Source organism: Thermobia domestica, chromosome 13 (assembly GCF_964235325.1).
Source record: "Thermobia domestica chromosome 13, izTheDome1.hap1.1, whole genome shotgun sequence".
Classification (NCBI taxonomy): Eukaryota; Metazoa; Arthropoda; class Insecta; order Zygentoma; family Lepismatidae; genus Thermobia; species Thermobia domestica.
Window position 1 is genome coordinate 11588504 of NC_137466.1, and position 13677 is coordinate 11602180.

General features: G+C 32.6%; 1 protein-coding gene across 1 annotated transcript in view; it reads right to left on the reverse strand.

Annotated features, from left to right (window-relative positions):
- LOC145669119 (gustatory and odorant receptor 63a-like) overlaps positions 1–13677 on the reverse strand; it is a 116300-nt gene that overhangs the window by 34321 nt on the left and 68302 nt on the right. The window lies entirely within an intron of this gene.

The following is a 13677-nucleotide window of genomic DNA, read 5'->3' on the forward strand; positions in this document are numbered from 1 at the left end:
AGATAGGTTGTCATAGAGAAAATTATTCCAAAAACACGAGCAAATTTGCTGCGCCATTGTTGTGTGCACGCGTGCAGTGTAGTAAAGGACTAGACGTCTGTTGTTCACTCTAGCTTCAGGAATATTCTCAATATTAATAAAAGGAATCTGACCAAAGCACCAATATTATGAATAGTTGTGTAATAGTTTCGACCATGTAACATTTTTTTAATCAGACACGTTATCAGGCAACGTGTATGATAAATGCGATTTTATATTGCCTAAACTGTTACGCAATCGTTATTAATATAGTTTTGGTGCTTTGGTCAGTTTTGTTTTATTGAAGATGAATACTTCTCTGTCATTAGCTACTGACTACCTCTACAATGATCCGAAGTGATGTGTGTCCAGTGGGGTAAGATCACCGAAAGCTAACAGGCATTTCAAATTTTATATCATGACATTTATCCAGATAACTTTTTCCCATGACAGGTTCGTAAAACTGTGTGTAGAAAATAGTTTGATTATCGGAAAGATCTGTTCATGCCAAGAAACTATAGTTATACGCAACAAGGACATCATGGTATTCACTCATAATAGCATCTGCAATTCGTAATCAGTGAAAGTATGGTATGAAAATCTACGTGAGACCTATTGACTGCCCACTTCTAGAACGGGAAGTAACTCATGGTGTCCATATAACTAAAGGTAATATGAGCAAAACGAATATTTACTTTATGTTACAGCCATCACAAAACAGAGATACTGCTTAAAACAGGGATGTATTGAATGCACAAATGGAACGTATGCAATAGAAAAAGCACATCTATCTGTAATGAATTAGAAGAATAGTTGACATTATATGAAGCAGCTCTAATGTTAAATATTAAATATTTCATATTACTGTTCTCGAATATCTTGATACAAAAATAGGATGCTTTGTATGTTCTCTAACGATGTGTTCAAAGTCTTATAAGTCATAAAGTGTGTTATGTTAGTAAGTTGGAAACATGAAGGGATTTGCAATACAACGATTGAATTAAACATGAACACTAAACTAGTAGCGTGTAGAAGATGTTCATTCGCTTGTTAATAAAAGGGAAATACTTAAAATAAATCTTATCACACGAAGAACATAAAGTTTGTAAAAACACTGGAAACACCCATCACTGTTTTAACACTCAAATTTTAAAGATTAAGCATTCTGATTTCTGTGAGCATAAAATTGTGGTGCTCGCTTATTCCTTGTATAAAATATTTTAAAATTACGTGAGTACATTAAGAAGTAGGACATTTGGCCTAAAATTAGTGCATTTTTGTGAAAATATTTAAGGGTTGGATGCAAGAACCAGATAGGTTCACTTCTTTTTTTTAGGGAATTTGAGATTTTTACGTTCCAGTAGGAAAAATCACTCTACATTGTGTGCAAGAATAATGTGGATGAGACGATTACATTCAGTGTTATAACGTAAAAGGAGTTCATCGTAAAGTTAGAGCAAGAGGCAGGCAGCTCAGGCAGAAAGAATTTATAAAAGTGTACCTACCTGGTTCTTGCATCCGACCCTTCAAGTAATCTTCTACAACATTAGAAACAGACGCACTCTTACATTAAAATATAAACACAAGATAATTTTAACTCATTTATTGTACAGATTGATTTTATATATTAAAATTTGATAAGGAATCATTATAGTTTGCAGCTTTTCTCACATCTCGCAAAATTATTTTTACTGAAAAAAGTAAGATCTAATAGCAACAATCCGAGCACCATGCATGCCCTATTCAACCATTTAAAGCATGTTCAATTATGTTGTTTCAACATTAGCAGTCTGAGGGGTAATCTTGAAATTGAATTTCCGGGCTAATTTTGGCATCAAAGACTTCAATCTTTCTCCAACATAGGCATTTATATTAATCTTGACAGCACATTTTCCGGCTGCCTCTGTTACAAATTTAACATATCAGGTAGTAAAAATGTAGTGAACCTTTTGTGTACAAGGTGGTGTTACTGTCCTAAACCTCAGGATGGGTGAGACTTAATGTCACTTGATGGCTGACAGACGAAACTAGTAAAGCGCAAAAGATGTTTGAATTATGATAAATAGAAGTAAGATATTGCTTCGTTAAGTTTTATGAGCTTCTCGCAAAAATGCACACCCTTTTACAATATTATTTCTATAAATATGCAAATGCTACACAAAAATATATATAAAAAATATGTAGTTTATAGGTGAAACAAATAGTCAAAAGCAACAGATGAAAGATGGTGTAATCGGTTTCATTTAGAAAATTTAGATGTATAAGATGTTTCAAGTAGTGAGCAATCAATTACACTAAAAGTAGATGGTCTTTTTTTTTTTTTAAAAAAAAAAAGTCGAGCAAGAACAGCTTGAAGCAGTCATGACATTACAAAGGACCAACTTATGCATTAACAAACAGTGTTAAACCATTTGGGGAAACCTGGCTTCAAGAAGAAGCTCGATGTTTGGATGGTATATGATCTGATTCAGAAATATTTACTCGATCGAATTTTATGTGCAAATCTCTACTGAAACGTAATGAGCTTGAGCTATTTCTGAAGCGGTTGATTACAAGTAATTAAAAGTGGATAACCAATGACAATGATATGTTCAAAATGTCGTGGAAAAGGAAAAGCTAGACTGAGGAGTTCCACAGTCTGTGGCAAAATCCATACTAATGCTAAGGAAGGCAATGTTGTGCTTTTGTGGGTATTTTTTATGTGGTTTCGTAATGTTTTTTGTTTGAAATCACAGTAAATTTACTCTCAATTTTGACCTCAAAAGGTTCAAGACCGTTTAAAACCCTGATTTATTAACACTGTTTAAGTGTAGCTTGAGAGGTTTAAGGTCTAAAATTCAGGAAAAGAGTTTTTATGCGTATATGACATAATACCTACTTTCCTTTGTCTTGCTTTCCATCATTGGAAAACATAACATGTTACATTTCGCCTAATTAATTAGCTGAGCTTAGGCTTTGGCATCAAACTGTATTAAAGAAGGCATACAAGTTATAATAGATTTCACATTCATCTATTGGTTCGTAGCTTTCAATAGTTTCCTGTAATCATATTTTCCTCTGTGGTCTCGCGTAACGCTGTCGCTAACGCTCTCGCCTTCGGTGCGAGCGGTCCCGGGTTCGATTCCTGATGCGGTCACTCGATCAAAAGAGTGTCCCAGCTTTTTCATGCCAGCCACCTTGAATGAGGTTTTCCTGGATTTTCCTCATTCACACCATTCAAATGCCGGGGTGGTACCTAATTTATAGGTCCCAGGCTGCTTCCTTCCTTCCAAAACCTTTTCTTCCTTCTCTTTCCCCGGATAGTGTGCTCGCCGACGGACGTCATCCCTTAAATGTGACGGGCTAAATGGCCTTAGATGCCGAGATCCCAGAAATCTAAATCCTGAATCCTGATCACACATTTTCCTGTGTTTTAGAGCCTTTGACTATATACGGAAACTGTAAATACACTGCTTAATTTTAAAAATAAGTCGCTAAAATAATTTAATTTTATGCTATTCAAAGTCGGTCTTTAAACTTTCTGCATAATCTTTCTCACATTATAGACCCTACAAGCCAACGGAAAATAAAATATAGAGTTTGGTTCAATATTTCCTCCAATTATTAAGGTACAAATTTCCCGCACTCTTACAATTCGATATTATAAATTGACTTTTTTCCACCAACGGTATTGTGTAAGTTCAAACGTGATAAGCAGATCACTTCTAGAGGGTAATTCTCTCTGTTCTCTCTCTCTCTCTCTCTCTCTCTCTTTTTTTGGATTAATTGCTATTCACTTTCACATCATGCACTAATTCCAAACATCTTCCTTTCTTATCATCCTACCAAGTTCGTAGCTAGAATATTAAGACGGGAGGGCGAGAAGATTCATTTCTTGTGGGGATGACTTGATTTTACCTTACATTTATACATACATACCGACAAATAACTGAAAGAATCAATATTGTTCCCCTGATTATCCCTTTGCTACGGTACAGCCACAATCTTTCTTATCTTCAGAAATAAATTTCTTATTAAAATCTGGTTCAGCATAATGCTTTCAACCCTTTTCTTGAATAGGGGTCCTATTAGTACTTTTGTAGTCTTGCAAGATGACAATATGGCAGTACACACTATACGATTTCTTGAGTCATGACTTGAGGAATATCAATCTAATGTTCAGCATCTTCCCTGCATTGCGAATTGAGTAATTTGAACATTATTCAGCATCTATGATCAGTTTGAGAGTATTGAATATGGATCATATTTCTTTTCTCCTATACAATCACCGGCATTACTGTATGAGTGCGTACTGTATGAATAGTTGTGCACTATTCCTCTACATTCAAAACATATCCGTTGTGTTAATCACATACGGATCATTTTGTTAATATATATATATATATATATATAATGGTGATACTAACATTATATGATAGCACTTATTTTTAATATTAACAATAACTTTAATTTCGGTTCTTGATAGAAACAATATTGACACTTACCGTCTTGGATACATTGTCCGCAGCAATACAAAGCAATGTAATAGCCACTGAAGAAGAGAAAGCAATGAGGACAAATGAGATATATAATCCATCGTTATCAATGACTCCCATTATGGTTTGGAATAAGGAATGAGTAAACGCGATCAAGAAGAAGCTTAAAAATAAAATAATTTGAGGCGAGAAAGAGCTTCCTGTAAGTGTAACCATGGAATTGAGGTTTTCGTATAATATTCTGTGCTGTCTGATAATGATTGGTGTTACATTAATGGGTGATGCGAAAATAACTAACATTTTCTCTCTCAAAACATTAAAATATAGACAAAGAAGTTTCGAAAAAGTTATAAAAGTCACAAGGTGGAAACAATTTATACTCATTATGTAAACTGCTGTAATGAACATAAATACATTGCATTTGCATGATATCAACCACTGCAATACTTCAGTTACAGTGACAAAAATGACACTAGTAGAGATATAGAGTAAAGAAAACTGTCGTAGGTTAATTGTGGATGCCCTTGTAATATACAATGCACATACAGACTGGAACTCGAACCATTTGCGAAAATACGTCAGTACTCTGTGCCTAGTTATCCAATTCAAAGGCACTCCCACTATAAGAACTACACGATGAATTATGATAATCCCTTTCAACATGTACGTTTCAACATCAGTCTCCTTGTACTGAGATTGCATAATGAGAATAGCAACTACAGCAAAACCAGAAAAAGTCAAATATACGCATAGAGAATATGCTAAGAGAACTAGAGAAAAGAAATTACTAGGAATACTTCCGACTGCAATTCGGAAAGGAAAAGTTCCTAAAATTCTGCCGAATATTATTATAGGTTTCAAATCACAATAGACGCAATCCAAGCAGCTTGAACTATGATCATATATATGTTTCCTAGATAAGTATTGTATTAAATTTAGTGTCATGTCTGTATGAAGCTTTCTCGAGTGTACCGTAAAGAACTACGTAAGTTATAGAGGAAAAGTGATAACTAGTTACGTATTGTAAAAGTTTAACATATTTCCTTAATGTATTTCTGATTGTTTGTTTTATTATTGCTAAATGAAATATGGAAATCATTGTTAAATATTGAAGCATTAACATTTCAAAATCACAAATCAAAATGTTAATCTATTATATGATAACATAAATGTAATTGAATATAAGACAAAAATAAGTTATAACGAATTTACACCATTAATCTGATTGCTTCTTGCTCTTCATTGTTATGTTATCACATTCTTTTTTCTTTTAAGGATTATGGACATAATCTCTGCGATTTGTATATACTTACTTGTATGTATGTATAAAATAAAAGTATAATTTTGTTTCACAAATACAATATACTGTTTCGTCTTTTGTCGAAAGTAAATGGATGAATCAAAATGAATGATTATTAAGAACTGATAGTACAACTGGTGGAATGAAATCCAAACATTTCCTAATAGTGAAAATCTTGTATATATATGTGTATGTATGTATAATCCAGTTGAACTATTCCTAAACAAATTTTGATGAATATTACTATAAAAGCAACATTTAAACATAGTAAACAAAGAAGGAAAGCCATCCAAAATTAAAAGGCACAAAGGTTCGAAAGTATTACAGATGTCAAAATTAAAACAGAGAATACGGTAGAATATCTATAAATCAGTTATGTTCTTGAAGATTACACTCTAAGTGACCACCAGTGATTTCTTTCAATCTGGCGTAGGGTCTGATACAGAAAAGATGCTAAATGAGCAAAATAGTCTAAAATATAACTGTAAAATAATAAATAACAAAAACATCACAAGAAAATGATAATGCAAAAGTAGATAAATAAGCAAGTAGTCAGAAGAAAGTATGGAATGCCATTAAATATAAAAATACTAATTACAAATGTAGTGACAAAACCAAAAATATAAAATTTTGAGAGGTACATTTTGGAGTCCAGAAGTAGAAAGTTAATGAGAATATAGAAAACATGAAGTATTTAAAATTATTAATCGAGTTTCAAAACAACCATGAAATAAAAATAATAAAGAAACGAAGGTTTCACAATCACTAACAACACAAAATAATTAGGAAGCGCTAAAAAGAAGTATAGGAAATAATATCAAATGCACTAAATAACAGAAAAATAACTTCAAAAGTACTAAAAATTTACTATAATTAATTTGCTATAATTTGGCGAAATATACTCAGTTTTCGTCAAATATCCATACAAAATTTAAACTATCAGAACTATGAGCATGAACCTTTAATATACTATACGTCTAGCTTTCTGCTATCTGTAGATTTGAAAATTATTGAATTATTCAATATATTATATAATATACAGTAGCTTAAAATGTTCTTTGCAAAAGATGATATTCATTATTCTTCTTCTTTCTTCATGGTCCCAGAAAATAGTTTTTTCTTGCTCCTAAAGGGTTCTTTTCCTATTCCTCTATTGGCTTTTATTTTACGTTCAAACTTCATATCATCATTAATAATATTACCCAGATATCAGAAACTATTTATTTATTTATTTATGACTTCTCTTGCGTGGCGAAGTTATTTCTCTGCTGCCTTCTCCGAGCAGTTAACCACGTCCATACATCGTATTTTTTTTAAAAAAGAAAATAAACACCAATACATAGAAAATATCAACAATTACAAAAGAAAAGTATTTCATCCACATAAGGAAGAATATCCTACTTAATTAAAAAAGAATAGTTAAATACTTCAAAACAAAAATGAAAATAATATACAAGAGAAGAAACAGATATCGTCATACACATGCTGTACAAATTAACATGGGTTACTCATTGTGTGTGTTCATACATGGGTAATTAATAATCTGGTATGACGAAGAAGCCTCATATGTTACTCGTATCCTTATCTTTGCTTAAGAGAAGGGAATTTACAGATTTTGTTTTAAAAACATTTGGCAACTGTTCAAACATTCTGTATTAATTGAAGTAAGCTGTTCCCGAGGCGTGTAGTACTTACTCTGAAGGATTTTAGTATAAATCGGAATTGTGACTGGGTATGCAGAGCAAGAAAATATCTCGTGATCTTGTACTTCTAGCATGAAAGTCTGATAAATATAAAAATCTACGGGCCAGGTACGAAGGTTCTTATGTAGTAAATATTTTGTACAAGAGGGTAAGATTATGTAAATTTCTTCTTTCAACTAAAGTCAGCCATGGCAGATTTTAGCAAATGTTGTGTGATGTCCATTGTAAGTTAAGTTGAAAATAAATCTAATACAAGCATTTTGCACTCTTTGCAAGCAATTTGATTGATTTTCGGGAAGATCGAAATAGGCTGAGTGGCAACAGTCAAGATGTGGAAACACGAGTACCTTCATAAGTTTGATCTTTAGTGATATTAGCAAGAATTTTTTTTTTAGCTGATTTAATGTATACAAGGGCCAAAATGCTTCCTTTTCTAGTCATCTTTTTTATTTTCACCCCTCTTATATTTGACACTGATTCCTTCATTCCAACCAACATGGATCTTGGCTTTCTGACATTTATTTTGAGCCTTTATTCTCCACGGCTCTTCTTCAAGTTTTTAACATCTTATTGGTTTTCTTTTCAGATTCTTCAACAAGCGACACATCCTCTGCAAACCGTCTACACCTAATCATTCTACCTCCTACGGAAATGTAGTCTTCATTTTGTAGGATCTTTTCACTATCTCTTCTAGATAGATATTAAACAATGCAGGCGAAAGACAGCACTCCTGTCGAACTCCCCTTCAAATTACACTCCCCTTTGTCATTTCCTATCCTATTCTAACACTTACTTGTTGGTTCATATGTACGTATAGCTTTTAGCATTTTTAATCATACAAGGATATAAGGTTAAATTTACACAGGTATGTATTCGTGTCCTAGAGAACTTTTATCAAATTTTAATTTTTGACAATTCGTAAATTTTAAAGTGATACAATACACCCCTCGCAAAATTGCATCAATGTACCTTTGTCCTATGAAGGAAATAGACCCTTGTGCTGAACCATATAACCATATATTGTACTAAAGCCTCATCTAAGAAGACACATTAGATGAATAACCGAACACATGATGAACACAAGATAATATTCATATTTTAGCACTTTCTAACCTATAGAAGGGCACAAGTTGGAACATATAAATTTACCAAGTTATATGTTAGAGTCCTGAAGAATATTTACAAAATTTTGCTTTTTCACTATTCCTAAATTTAAGGAATGGACCAACACATCCCTCCCAAATTTAGAGGAGAGAACATCAATCCACCCAAGCATTACAAAAGACAATTGGTTCTTGCACTTTACTATATAATCACAGAACGTGTTAAAGGCTATCAAAGAAGATGAAACATAACAATAATCGATTACTTGGTTAACACATGGCAATACTAATATTTGGCAGGTTTTTACCTATAGAAGGAGATAAGCAGAATCACTTAAATTACACAGCTATATATTTGAGAGCTAGAGAATATTTACAAGATTTTTATTTTTTTAACAATTCCCAAATTCAAGAGATGGGCAACTGTACCCCATCCAAATTTTGATATCCATGTCCTATGAGAGGCAGTGGATCCCTGTACTTACCTATAAGGAAATAAAGTCTCATCAAAGAAGATAAAATAGGTGGGAAATCTTCAAAATTTGAATTTTTGACATTTTCTATCAAAGAGAACAAGACAAAGCATCCAAACTTACAGAACCCTGTCCTATGATACCATACATTTTTTTTAGTTTTGGCGTAATGGGTAATTTCAGGATGAGGTCTTATGCACCCACTCCCAAAAGTTAGATGGTAAGCAAGGGTCAAAATGCCATTGATCCATATACCACCATATTACATGATTAGTCCACATGACGTCTCTCAACCAATCAGAACCAGGTTCAAGCAAAATTTGGCCAAACAGGGCCAAGTCACTATAGTTTCTCAATATTTAAGAGTACTAAATATGGTATATGGTATCCTATTTACAGTATAATCCATAGTAGGGGTTACTTTGTAAATGGGATACCCTGTACAACCCGTAGTAGGGGTTGTTGTAAAGATTGAACCAGAAGTGGCGCATGTAATTCTTATACCAACTTTAAAAATTGTTTTTGCTGATAGAAACAACGAATGGAGTTCATTAGTAGTAATATTGCCTTCCCAGGACAGGTGGAGTACCACGGCATCTGTAGCGCTGGAGTAACAATTGCTAATTTTAATAGACAGAAAGTAACAAATGCCTCTTTAGCGTTAACCAATAAAATCGTTAATTTATTATATCTACGCTGTCTATTGGAACCAATGTGAGTGTTTGAAGGCAAATATTTATTTGTTATTGAGTGATACATTATTGAAATCAATCCATAAATTTCACAAATCCGAGACGGGGTCCAACTCAAAATTTTTAAATGGAAAAGGGGGTCAACTTGCATATCGTATCAAAGTTAGTGTTAAATGGAAGAAGATAAATCAAGTCACGACTCTCTACGATAAGCCTGTGCAAAATAGTGGTGGGTCAAAATGTTAACACAATCTTCATTGCAAAGTCTATGGCCACTTGTATGAACCTAAAACAGTGGGATAGGTGTGAAAACAGAAACAAGAATATGTCATTATTTCAAAAGTATAATGATTCTAAGTAAAAAAAAATGTTCCAGGGTCCCTCGCAGGATTCCAGACGCGGTCCAACTCAATATGTTGAAATGGGAAAAGGGTTCAAGTTGAGTATCGTGTGAAAGCTGTGTTAAGTGAAAGAAGATGAAACAAGTCTCGACTCTTGATGGTACCCCTGTGCAAAATGACGGTGACTCAAAATATCAACACAAGCGTGTTGATACATTCTGGTATTTTTTACACCTGTCTCGCCGTTTCAGATTAATAGGAGTCGCCATAGACTTTCCAATTACGCTTCTGTTAACATTTTGACCCACCGCCATTTTGCACAGACTTTTCGTAGAGAGTCGAGACTTGTTTTATCTTATTTCATTTAACACCGACTTTCATACGATATGCAAGTTGTCCCCCCTTTCCATTTAAAAATTTTGAGTTGGACCCCGTCTGAGACCCTGCAGAGGATCCTGGGACAATTTTGCTTTGATAGATTATACTTTCGAAATGATAAAAGACATGTTTTTTCTCTTTTCATATCAGTCTCACTGTTTTCTGGGTTGCAACGGACTATATGAACACACTTAAAGATTTTAATAACAATGAATAAAGTGCTGCCCCAGCGGAATGGATGAGATCTCTCCAATTTTGGTTACCGGTTTTGTTGTTATCTTGATCCAAGCTTTGAGGAAATAAATATACATCATCCCCACTTTGTCGGTTCAGGTTCAAGTACATCCCTACTAAGTTAAACAATTCATTATTCTGATACAGATAATATATATATGGGTCATATCATAATTATAATATTGCAAGTTTACATAAACTAAAATAAAACTAAAAGAAGAGGATCAGTTGTGCAAATGTAAGCTTGAAATTTTATAATATTTGTTTATTTTAAGAACAAAAAACATCGTTTTTGTGAAAGCATATTAATATACAGTTTAAATATAATGTCTTAATATATAAAGATAGGAGGAAGTTAGCTTAGATAACAAAATAATCTTTGAATATAATTCTAAATGTATACGAAAACGTTCTAAGTTGTCCTACCAAAATAAATTTTCATTGTAAAAGAAAGTTGTGATGTATAACGAATGACGTATTAAAGTCAAACTGTGTCTAATGGATCAAGTATACTACAATAGATTCTTTCAGCTTTCTGCACAAAATATCAATATTATATATTACAGTACTTGTTCTCACGACAGAAGTAAACCAGTTTTAGATAATAAAGAAAATGATAGAACTGCATTGTAATGCACGGATTTCATTCAAAATATTTTAAGTTAAAAAGAACCCATTATTTCATTCTATCCTAAAACTTCAGCAATGACTTACCATCCTCTGTACATTGTCAGCAGAGGAACATAGACATATTAATGCCAACGACGAAAACGAAGTGCACACAACAAACGCCACATACAGTCCTTCAACATTTTCAATCAATCCCATTAATGTTGCAAATAAAGATTGAGTAAACAGCAAAAGATTTGAACATAAAAACAACATCATTTGAGGTGAGAAGACGTTTCCTGTAAGTTCTACAATAGAGAACAACTGCTCATATAGCATTCGATGTCTTTTCACAGTGAAAGGTTTAAGATCAGAAGGTACTTGCAAAAGAACTAACATTTTCTTACGCAAAGCTTGAAAATACAAGCTAAGTACTTTGCACAAAAATACAAAAAGTACAAAATTGAAACAATTTATATTCATCACGTACAGTGCAGTAATAAGTAGGAATAGACTTATGTGTTTTGAAGTAACCCATTGTAGTACCTCGCTTACGGTTATGAAGAAAACGCTTACAAGGATGTATACTAAAGAAAAGTGACGTAAGTTCAGTTCGTAAGGCTTTGTGATGGATAATCTGCATTCTGATTGAAATTGGAACCATTTCTGAAAGTACATCATTATTGTATGCCTATTTATCCAACTAAGAGGTACTGATACCAAAAGAAGAACACGATTTATAATGATTAAAGCTTTTATCATGTAATCTTGAATGTCATTCTCCTTGTATTCGAGATGCATTTTAAAAATGGCGATTGCAGAGAAACTGTTTACGATGAGATAAAGACATATTGAGTATGCAAGGAGACATGGCGAAAAGAAAATCTTAGTGAAATTGTGTTTAGTAATTCGGAATGGAAAACAACCTAAAATCTTTCCTAGTGTAATCACAATCCAAATATCACAATAGATGCATGCAGCACATTCCGAACTATGAACAAACACAAAATTAGTTTTACGTAAAGGATGTTCTAATGGATTAATAGTCATAGTTATGACAAATATGAATTTAAGTTTCCGAGAGTGTAGAAATCGTTATTTGCACAGCTTGGTGGTTATGTTAGAACTTCTAGTATGTAGTTTGTTTTCCGTTGTCAATTTTCAAAGTAATAAATTAAAATTACATGAATCAATCAGAGTTAAAAAGTCCACAAACAAATTATATTATTTTAGAGACAAACAAATTGAGTTAGTTTTCAGTATTAAACTGCCAACTCTATAAACTAATATGTATTTTTCCGATATCATGCAATAACACTGAAGCTAGATATATGTATTAGAATATTCATTTTGATAACAATGTGTATCTTTCTTATTTATATGACCCAGTTGACTTCTCTAGAAATGCATAACATCATAACACAAACATTTCAACCATAACAAGATTCACAGCGTTCCACATAGCTTGAAATAAATAAAACGATAACATATTCTATCCCCATTTATTACTGGCTTCGTAGTAGTGAATTTTCATTGCTTTGCATACGAATTTTAATTTCTGGCATAAGTTATTTCAAGGAGATGTATATTAATATTGTATTCAACGAAGTATGAAGTACACGCATTTGTTTTTAAAAATTATAAAATTTGAAATTTCTTTTCCCTAAATTACGATGTGAATACATGAGTATACAGTCATATTTAGATTTCGTTTGGCATCCTCTCTTTTATACTCTCTATTACTCATCTGTACATAGAATTTTGAATACATTTATGATATATATTTATGTACATTTCCCTCTCCATGGGAAATACTCTACCTCTCCATTACTGGGTAATACGGGACCTTCTTTATCCCTCTCTATGCTTTCATTACTAATAATTGGACAAATTATTTAAAGCATTTGGTGTAACTTTGTATATAAAGTACATATTGGTTACAAATAAAATGAGTTTTTGAAAAGAATCGTGTATTCAAGCTTACTGAACCTGATCTACATTCAACACTGATAACAATTCCTTATATGGTGAGAATTGGAATCGGAAATCCTGTACTCTTATTACAGAATCGTAATTAGTGTTCTTGGTTGGAACACATATTATTATTATCTGATACGTAATACTATGTTCTCAACTGACGCGAATTTTGTTTCCATATAGGAATTAACTTTTCTATAATTACAAAATAATCTGAACGAAAAGGATTAGATACAGATATTTTATCACACTTTATATATGCCCTAAACGTTAATTGAAAATTTGAAAATATTTTCTAGCCAGATAATGAAATATACTTCTTAATCTTTTGTATATAATTCTGAAGCAATTTCTGGTGCCCATTTTGAACCTAA